Genomic DNA, 11,034 nt, shown 5'->3' with positions numbered 1-11,034 from the left:
TGGTTTCAGGAGCAAACATTCTTGTGAAGTGTGACCATCCAACTAATTATATAACCTAATAGTGAACACATAAATTGTAGCGCCACTAAAAGAAAAATTATGGATAGCTACATAAAGTTTCTACAAAAACTGCTGTAGGATATGCTACTGGTATGGATGTTTTGGAGATGAAGAAGTTGTGTATGTAAGATTTCCATATATATATATATATATATATATATATATATATATATATATATATATATATATATATATATATTTTGGGGGGGGGGGGGGGGGGGTAGCGTGGTCTTACAATAACACCAATGTAATTATTCAATGACATATTACAAGGGCATGATGCAGAATCCATATTTACGATGAATATATACAATACATGATATTATCTTTCAGAGGGTATATATCCTGAACACTATGATAGTTAAACGTTTTCCACATCCGATTGATCCAAAGAGGACCAAGTTCAAAAAAAACACTATGATAGTTAAACGTTTTCCACATCCGATTGATCCAAAGAGGACCAAGTTCAAAAAAATCCAAGGGATGAAAGAAAGGATGTTGAGAGAACCATTGGTGTTCTTTAATCTCATTGGACAATTGTATGAGGTCAACAAATTGTTGTCAACTCAAGAACAAAAAAGGCAGTGGCGAATCTAGAATGAAATAGCATGTGGTTCCTAATTAAATGAAGATATAAAAACCAAAGAGTCAATGCTATATGTGACAGATCGGATCGGGTCGAAGCAATAAAAAAAGACTGGTTGGTAAAAACTCGAGTTCAACCGGACCAATAGAACAACTAAAAATTAGTAAAATTTGTGTACTTAACCCTAAAACCTGACTTTTGCAACAAAAAAATTAATTTGCATGACTCTCTCTCTCTCTCTCTCTCTCTCTCTCTCTCTCTCTCTCTCTCTCTCTCTCTCTCTCTCTCTCTCTCTCTCTCTCTTAAAGAGTTCATTTGCAACAATCATTTTGTACAACCAACAATATGAAATGAGTTGTGTTGTTTTTTCAATTTTCTAATAACCATTTATAATTTTTTTTTAACATCAAATAACTTCAACTAGATCTCTTTTTATCTCCGATGTGTGATAGGTTTTGAAAATATTAATCATTTGCTTTGAAATTTAAGTATTAGCCCTCAATTATTTTTTTATTTATTTGTTTTCTTATATTCTCAAATAGTATTATGTAGATCCTAATTTTTTTCAAGGTAGTTTCTAATTTTTTTTTCTATATAAATACTACTAGTATATAAAATAAAAAAATTAGGTGGGTTCAAGACCGACCTTGTTTGTATTGCAACACCTATGCATAAAGGATGTAATGTATTCATGCATTGTATCTACCCTAATAAATGAAGCATGCCACAAATATCATTTTATGATTATTTTGAATTAATTTTTTTTTCCACATGTCATTTTATAGGGTTTTCTATTTTAATAAATTTTACATAATATTTTAATGTAATAATTACAATAAGTGTAGTAATAATTGAATATCAATTTTATTAATAGACTTACCTTCTTATTTCAAATTCTCATATTAAAGTTCATTAGTTTATTTATCTAAATTATTTGTTTACATTTAAAAGAGAAATAAAACACTTTAATTTTAATAATTCAATACTTTTCTAATTTTTCTTATAAATTCAAACCTTTTCAAATGTTTAGAATTTTCATATTCATTTTTCTTTTAAATGAACCCAAATAATACATGAGTCTTACACCTAGTTGTATTAAATAATATAATTGTAGAAGATGAAGGAAAAACGATTTGTAAGTGGTCGGATGACGTTCATTCTCCATTCGTATGTATTTCGTAGGCCCTGCACACAAAATTCAATATAAAGTTTTAAGAAACTCTAAATTATATGATAGGGAGGTGCATCTGGTACTTCAATTTGATTTATTTGGGCTTATTTAGGAATGTATTTTTTTTTTTTTTTACAAAATAACCATCGAAATGAATATATAATTTCGTCAAGGGCCATGTAATAAAAATAGTATTATAGTTCGTAAGCGATATAAATTGGAATCCTATGAGTAGTTTTTTTAAATTAAAAACTGCAATTTTTTTGTCTTTATAATTTCTTAATTCTTATGATTGATTTTTTTAATTGTACTTAATTCATATATGTTTTGATAAAAGATTAAGTATGTATGTATCTTTCAAGGGGTACAAAATGATGTTAAGGCATTTATGCAAAATAATAAGAGATATTTTATTGTCTTTATAAATTCATTATCATCGAAAATTAACAAAAAAATCATGATAAAAAGGAGATATATACAAAATATCAAGACATCCAAAATTAAAAAGCTTGAAATTTAAAAAGGACAAAATAGTTAAAAATATATTAACAGAATAGTATAATCCTAATTCTAATAAATAAGTAGAACTCTGCCACGTGTCACTCTCTAAGGACCCCCAAAATCGAGTTTTCCCGTTCATTTATTCATCTATATTTACGTAAATGCCATTGAATCCAAATTGAATCAAAGTTCAAACTGATGCAATAAATCCGGAAATTTTAGCTGTCAACTGCATTGAAAATATTCAAACATTAATTTTAAATGAATAAAGATTATGGAAATAATTTGAAAAAATATGTTAATCAATAATCAGATTCGAAATTCACGATTAAATTTGAAAGTTTGTTTATTTTGATTGCAAATTAAATATATTGCAATCATTAAATCCCTAAAAATTTGCAGTATTTTTTCAGCAAACGTAAATATCATTTATACGGTTATTTTGTTTTTACCATTCTGCTCCATAACAATTCTGCTCCATAGAAACCACATCAAACGTATTCTTCTTCATTCTTTGTGATTCTGCAACGCTTCAAGAATTAAATATCAGGTTAGTGTATTCAAAAATCAGAATTACAAATATTTCTATTCCCTTCATGTTCTTATTTATCGGTATCTATCACGTTCTCATTGTATGATTTCTATTCTTCTTCTTCTTTTTTGTAATTCTTCTTAATCGTCTACTTCTTCTACCTTTTCAGTTTAAAAGATGAAAAACTAATGAACATTACAAGTTCATTTTCTTTAAAAAAATTAAAAATAGTCTTTTTCAGATGTGCACAGTAACTTTTGTTTTGATGGTATGAAATTTTAAAATTTGTTTGTATTTATCTAAATACAATCTCAAAAAAATATTGAATTTAAAAATTTATGAGTATATTAAGTCAGTTGTTATTGTCATGTGTTGATTTTTAATTTTTCTGTTTTACTCATTGTTATGTTATCTGTTAGTGTTAGTATGTTGCAGGGGCATTTTCGGTATAATTGTCGTTTTCATGTTAATTTTATATTTGTGTTCCATCTTATTATATAAACTTTTATTCAATCTAAAACATTATTTCATATGAATTATTTGTTTTTGTTTGTATTCCATTTTATTATAAAATGAATTATTGAATCTAAAAATTTATGAGTATATTAAGTCAGTTGTTATTGTCATGTGTTGATTTTTAATTTTTCTGTTTTACTCATTGTTATTTTATCTGTTAGTGTTAGTATGTTGCAGGGGCATTGTCGGTATAGTTGTCGTTTTCATGTTAATTTTATATGTTAGTGTTAGTATGTTGCAGGGGCATTTTTCGGTATAATTGTCGTTTTCATGTTAATTTTATATTTGTGTTCCATCTTATTATATAAACTTTTATTCAATCTAAAACATTATTTCATATGAATTATTTTTTTTTGTTTGTATTCCATTTTATTATAAAATGAATTATTGAATTTAAAAATTTATGAGTATATTAAGTCAGTTGTTATTGTCATGTGTTGATTTTTAATTTTTCTGTTTTACTTATTGGTTAGGATGTTCTGTACATTCTAAAAGGTTGCTAATTTTCCTTACAATTCTATAATGATTAAATTTATTGCAGAAAATGGAAATAGGAAATAAGGTTTACCTAAATAACATTGACCAGATAGATGAAAAATCGCATATCAAGGTTCGGGTGCTTAAAATTTGGAAATTTGTCAGAAATAATAAAGTTTGTTCGATTGAAATGATCATCATGGACGAGGAGGTTTGTTGTATTTGATATATTTTTTATTCATCATTCAATATTAGACATGTTTCATGAACATAATAATTTTTTTTTTTTTAAACAGGGTACACAATACCAAGCTCGCGTCTTCAATCAAAATTTCTCCAGATTTCGTCATCTTTTAAAGGAAGATGAAAGTTATATAATTATAAAACCCAATATGACTGCTGTTACTAATGGTTTCAGTTATACAAGTCATAAACAGACCTTAACTTTGGATTGGAAAAACATCCTAAAAAAATGTGATGATTTCTCGGGTCCGATCAATGGATTTATGTTTGTTGACTTTAATTCTATCATAGAACAAACATGCCCAAGAGACACATTCTTTGGTTAGTCATAAAATATTAATAAAATCATTTTTTATCATTTGTTTTTTTGGTTATACATTTTATTATATAAATATTACGATTTTAATTCAATAGTTTATGTTGTGTTATCTGTTGTGTAGATGTTATTAGAAGAAGGAGAGTCTACCTTCAGATCGTATTTTTCAAACCTGACTATGACCAAATCGGATGACGACACGGCATCGTAGATGAAATATTCTACTAACCTTTCATTCTTTGTTGATTGCGATCGATTATGGGGGAATCGATGAGATTCTTTGACGGCTAATCTTCGACGACCATCTATGGAAGATTGTAGTCGTTCTAAACAAGCATCCAAATCTCAGAATTTATTTCAAACAAATTGCTTTTTTTCCTTCCTGGTACGAAAACACAAACACAGAGAGAGTGAAATAGATATAGTGACTGATGAATAAGACTTTTGTAGAAAGGTATTTGTTGGTAGATTATTGAAACTTCTTTTGCTGGATTAATTTGTTTAAATAATATACGTAGCCCTACAGGAAACCACAAGTGACGGAACAATCAAATACACAATCGTAACACATATATTTTTAAAGATTATTGAAGAATTACACAATATAAACAAATATAAAATTTTTAATTCTATTTTATATTATTTAATATTCAAAATTTTTCAATTGGATATTTTGTTTAAAAAATATTATAAATGAAGAAATTAATCTTTTCAAATTTTGTTATGCATTTTAATAAACGAATTAATAATGGTAACTTTTTTAGATACATTTACTTTATTATTATTATTTATTTCATTTTAACTAACTTTAATTGTATTATATAAACATATTATTTACCTAATTTCACATTTCATATCCTATCCTATGTCTTCTTATGCAGAAAACAACAGTAACATGTACCACATGTAGGCCAGAGAGAAAAGAAGACAAAGAAAAATATATTTGGAAAATAAAAGATCGAAGAAAATAAAAACAACATCGAACGTTCCAAGTACATCATTACAGTATTTGTTCAAAAATACTGTTATATTGTTCTATACATATATTTACAAGTTTTATAATTTATTTCTATTTGCAGATCAATCAATCAACATTGTTCGTCAAACTCAAAATGTCAATACATTTGAAACACCTGCAAAGCATAACACAACCATACAATACTGGCCTTCCTTTACAGATATTAGAACTCCATTTTCTAACATTACAAATGTTATAAATCCGTTATCTAACAATAGAAATGGTAATTATTTATGGTTTTTAAAATATACTATTATCCATTATGTATATAATCGGGATATATATATATATATATATATATAATTATTTATTTATTTAATATATAATTTTTTTTTTGGTCAGATATCATCAGTTTCGATAAATATACCACTTCCAAATTAGCAAACAAAAGACAGTACCATGTACTTTCAAATGAAATGACATCAAAAAATGCATCCACAGTAACAACTTCTTCATCATCAATCAAGTTAAAAACGAAGACAAGACATTTATCCTCTATCCCATTGATTGATCTGACAGAAGATGTAGAAAATATACATCAAGTGAACAATGAAAATTTTATAGTTGGTATCTCAAATGGTAATCAAAAAATAATATCCATTTTACATTTCAAATACTATGTTGTATATAATTATAAAATTCATTGATATTTTATTCAACGCTTTTATTTTATAGAATATTTGGATCATGGTGATCAAGTTGTTGTATGTCAAACATGTCGTGCAAAGTTATGGAGAAATGAATCCATTAGAGGTAAAGAAAAGGGAAACACGGATTATTCATTATGTTGTGGTTACGGCAAAGTTCAACTTCCAGATTTAAAGAATGCACCCCCGACTTATGAAAGAATGTTCCGAAATATGGACTCAAAAAGCAAACATTTCATGAAAAACATTCGACGTTACAATTCAATGTTTTCTTTCACGTCGATGGGTGGTAAAATTGATTCTTCAATCAATAGAGGAAACGCTCCATACATTTTCAGATTGGGTGGTCAAAATTATCATAGTATTGGAAGTCTTTTGCCAGCAAAAGGATCGGAACCAAAATTCTCTCAGTTATACATTTATGACACTGACAACGAAATTACAAATAGACAAAGATGTTTTCGGTATTTTCTCAAACTTCTTATTCATAATTTAGTATTATTATTATTAATATATATATATATATATATATATATATATATATATATATATATATATATATATATATTACTCATATTATTTATAAATATATTTGTTTTAGTGGTGAAAAGGATCAATCAACATCAACTGATAGTGATATTATTGAAGATATTAAGGTGATGTTAGATTCAAATAATGTGTTGGTTAGATCTTATAGGATGGTAAGAGATACTTTTGAGAAAAATCTAGAAGTTGATATGAAATTACGACTTATCGGGAGAAGGGAGCAAGATGGAAGAACATATAACCTACCGATTGCTTCTGAGGTTGCTGCTTTAATAATTGGTGACATTTCGGATTCAATCGAGAAGAGGGATATCGTCGTTCAAACAAAAAATGGTTGTCTACAACGTATCAGTGAATTGCATCCTTCGTATCTTCCTCTCCAATATCCATTGCTATTTCCATATGGGGATGATGGTTATAGTGTTGACATTCTTCATAGAGGTGTGCCATTTACGAACAACAGCAAGCGTGCGAAATGTACAATGAGAGAATATTTCGCTTATAGGATTCAAGACAGAGATCATTCGTTTTCTCTCATACTTAATTCAAGAAGGTTGTTTCAACAATTTCTGGTAGATGCCTACACTATGATGGAAACGGAGAGAATGTACTACATACGTAGGCAACAACATGTTCTTAGATGTGATTCTTATGAAAATTTACGTAACCAAAAAGCTCAAGGAACGACTGATATCTCGAATGTCGGCCAACGTGTCATATTACCTTCATCCTTTACCGGAGGTGCACGTTATATGCTGCAAAACTATTTGGATGCCATGTCACTATGCAAATGGTTTGGATATCCTGATTTCTTCATAACCTTTACGTGTAATCTCAAATGGCCTGAGATTAAAAGGTTTCTTAAGGATACTTCACTTCAACCAAAAGACAGGCCTGATATACTATGTAGGTTGTTCAAGATCAAGCTTGATGCATTCATTAAAGACTTAAGGGATAATCAAATTTTCGGCAAAGTTCAAGCATGTAATTAAAACAATATTTTTAAATTTTTTATAAAACATTGATCTTATTATTATATTTTAAATATGTTTTAATATCTAATCACATTTTACTTTTTTTTGGCAAATTCTTTTACAGATGTTTATACAATTGAATTCCAAAAAAGAGGTTTGCCGCATAGTCATGTATGTCTATTCATGCATTCTGACAACAAGCTACCAACTGTTGAACTTATCGATCCGATAATTTCAGCAGAGATACCAGACAGAATCGAAGATCCTGAATTGTATTCACTTGTAAATGAGTTTATGGTTCATGGTCCATGTGGAGCTGAAAATATGAATTGTCCATGCATGGTGGATAAAAAGTGCTCTAAAAACTTTCCAAAACAATTCAATAATCATTCGTCTGTAGATCAGAATGGTTTTCCGTTATATAGGCGAAGAAACGATGGTTATTTTGTAGAAAAATCAGGTGTAAGGTTGGATAATAGAAATGTTGTTCCATACAACAAATATCTATTGAAAAGATATCAGACACATATTAATATTGAATGGTGCAATCAGGGATCTTCTATAAAGTATTTGTTTAAATACATAAATAAGGGTCCTGATAGAGCTACAGTTGCTGTTGTACCAACCAACAATGAATGTGAAAATAATGATGCGGTCGATGAAATAGTTGAATATTACGATTGTAGATATTTATCAGCATGTGAAGCATCATGGCGAATTTTTACATATGATGTTCATTGCAGATATCCTTCTGTTGTCAGACTGCCTTTTCATCTTCCTAATCAACAACAGATTGTATATGGTGAAGACGATGATATTGATGATGTTCTTGACAAACCTTCTGTTGCGGCTTCAAATTTCACAGCTTGGATGAAATGTAATGCAATCGACAGTGAAGCACGAAAGCTCACATATGTTGAATTCCCTACAAAGTTTGTTTGGATATTAAATGGTCGGTTTTGGAAGCGAAGGAAAGTAGGAAAAGCCATCGGTAGAATTCATTCTGTTTCACCTAAACTAGGTGAGGCATATTTCTTAAGGATTCTTTTAAATAAAGTAAAAGGACCAACATCATTTGATGATATTCGCACGGTAAATGGTCAAACACATTCTTCTTTTAGAGATGCTTGTTATACACTCGGGCTATTAGATGATGACAAGGAATACATTGATGCAATTAAAGAAGCAAGTCATTCTGGATCTAGTTTTTATCTACGCTTTTTATTTGCTACATTGTTGATGTGTAATAGTATGTCAAAACCAGAGGTCGTTTGGGAAAATACATGGAAATATTTGGCAGATGAAATTCTATATAGACAACGACAAAGATTTAAGTCTGCAGGTATAACATTTTTTCTTATTTTTTTAAAATTAATTTATTTTTATTATTCAACAACCATTAAATCATTATTAATAAAATTATTAAATATCGACGACAAATTTTATTAATTATTTAATATTTTTGTGCAGAATTGTTACTCGGAGTAGATGAACTTAAGAACTTAACTTTGTTCGAAATACAACAAATTTTACTTCGAAACAACTCTACACTCAAAAACTTCAAAAACATGCCATACCCAGATGTTGAATCCGTTTCTTCTTCAAACAATCGGCTTATCACCGAGGAGCTAGATTACGACGTTCCCGTGATAAAGAATGACTATGATCGTATGTTTCTTGAATTAACAAATGAGCAACGTAATATTTTCCTAAACATCATGAGTGCTATTCAAGAAAATAAAGGAGGTGTCTTCTTTGTTTACGGTTATGGTGGAACGGGTAAAACTTTTTTATGGAAAACAATATCTGCAGCAATTAGATCTGAAGGAAATATTGTATTAAATGTTGCTTCAAGCGATATTGCATCCTTATTATTGCCTGGTGGTAGAACAACACACTCTCGATTTATAATTCCATTTGAGCTTACAGAGGATTCTTTTTGTAACATAAATCCAGACGGTGAGTTGGCAAACTTAATAAGAAAAACCTCTTTAATAATTTGGGATGAAGCACCTATGGTCCATAAGCATGCATTTGAAGCTTTAGATCGAACTTTTAAGGATTTACTAAGGTGCGTAAATTCAACAATCTCAAATATTCCATTTGGAGGGAAAGTTATTGTCTTTGGAGGAGATTTAAGACAGATTCTACCTGTTGTTCCGGGTGGCAGTAGACAGACCATTGTAAATGCTTCTTTGAGTTCTTCATATTTATGGGAACATTGCAAAGTCCATAGATTAACAAAAAACATGAGGCTAACTGTTGGAAGGGATCAATCAGATATAGGAAAAATAAGAGGTTTTGCAAATTGGTTGTTGGATATAGGAGAAGGAAAACTTGGTGGTCCGAACGACGGTGAAACGATTATCGATATTCCGGATGATATTCTCATTAACGATTCACATGATCCTATAGGTTCCTTAATTGAGTTTGTATATCCTTCAATTTTAGAGAACTATAGCGATATAAATTATTTCCAAGAAAGAGCGATACTTGCTCCGAAAAATGAAGTTGTCCAGGAAATAAACGACCGTTTGCTTAAGAAGTTTCCAGGAGATGAAGTTGAATATTTAAGTTCAGACAGCATATGTGAATCCGAATTTCTCCATGATCAATTTGATGCAAATCTATACTCTCCTGATGTATTAAATGGTCTCAAAGTATCCGGTTTACCAAATCATAAGTTAGTTTTAAAAATTGGTGTTCCAGTAATGTTCCTGAGAAATATTGATCAGAAAAACAGCTTATGTAATGGCACAAGACTACAGGTGTTATCATTGGCCAAACGTGTTATTGAGGCACGTATAATAACTGGAACTAATATTGGAAATCGGACTTTTATTCCAAGAATGTCTTTAACTCCATCAGAAAAAAAGATTCCCTTCAAATTCACAAGAAGACAATTTCCTTTGGCCGTATGTTTTGCAATGACTATTAATAAAAGTCAAAGACAATCGTTATCAAAGGTTGGTTTGTTTCTGAAAGATCCAGTTTTTTCACATGGATAATTGTATGTTACCTTATCTAGAGTTCAAAGCAGAGAGGGATTAAAATTATTAATTTTAGATAAAGATGGCAAACTTATAAATAAAACTTCCAATGTTGTTTATAAGGAAGTTTTTCGAAATTTGTAGTCAACTTTTTTGTAACGTCGTTTTATTCAATTTTAGCAAATTACACTTAATCCATCATATTACTGTATTTTTTTATAATTACATATTGTTGTATTTTATGTTAATTTTATTACACACATTGGTAATGCATCATCTGCATATGTCCAACAAGAATCATGCATAAAAAAAAAGAGTTTTCAAAAATCTTCATTCCGAATTAAATACTTCTCATTTACTTTGTAATTAAATACTTACAAATTAAAAAATTTATTGAAATATTCAATATTACAATTTATAAGTTATAAGAATTATTGAAATATTATTTTATTAAATA

General features: G+C 29.0%; 1 pseudogene; it reads left to right on the top strand.

Annotated features, from left to right (window-relative positions):
• Positions 1-3,910: 3,910 nt before the first annotated feature.
• Positions 3,911-10,721, top strand: LOC145095213 (uncharacterized; annotated as a pseudogene).
• Positions 10,722-11,034: the final 313 nt, after the last annotated feature.

This window comes from Lactuca serriola, chromosome 3 (assembly GCF_051521515.1).
Source record: "Lactuca serriola cultivar US96UC23 chromosome 3, Lser_US96UC23_V15, whole genome shotgun sequence".
Lineage (NCBI taxonomy): Eukaryota > Viridiplantae > Streptophyta > Magnoliopsida > Asterales > Asteraceae > Lactuca > Lactuca serriola.
This window is presented reverse-complemented; position numbering and strand designations above follow the sequence as displayed.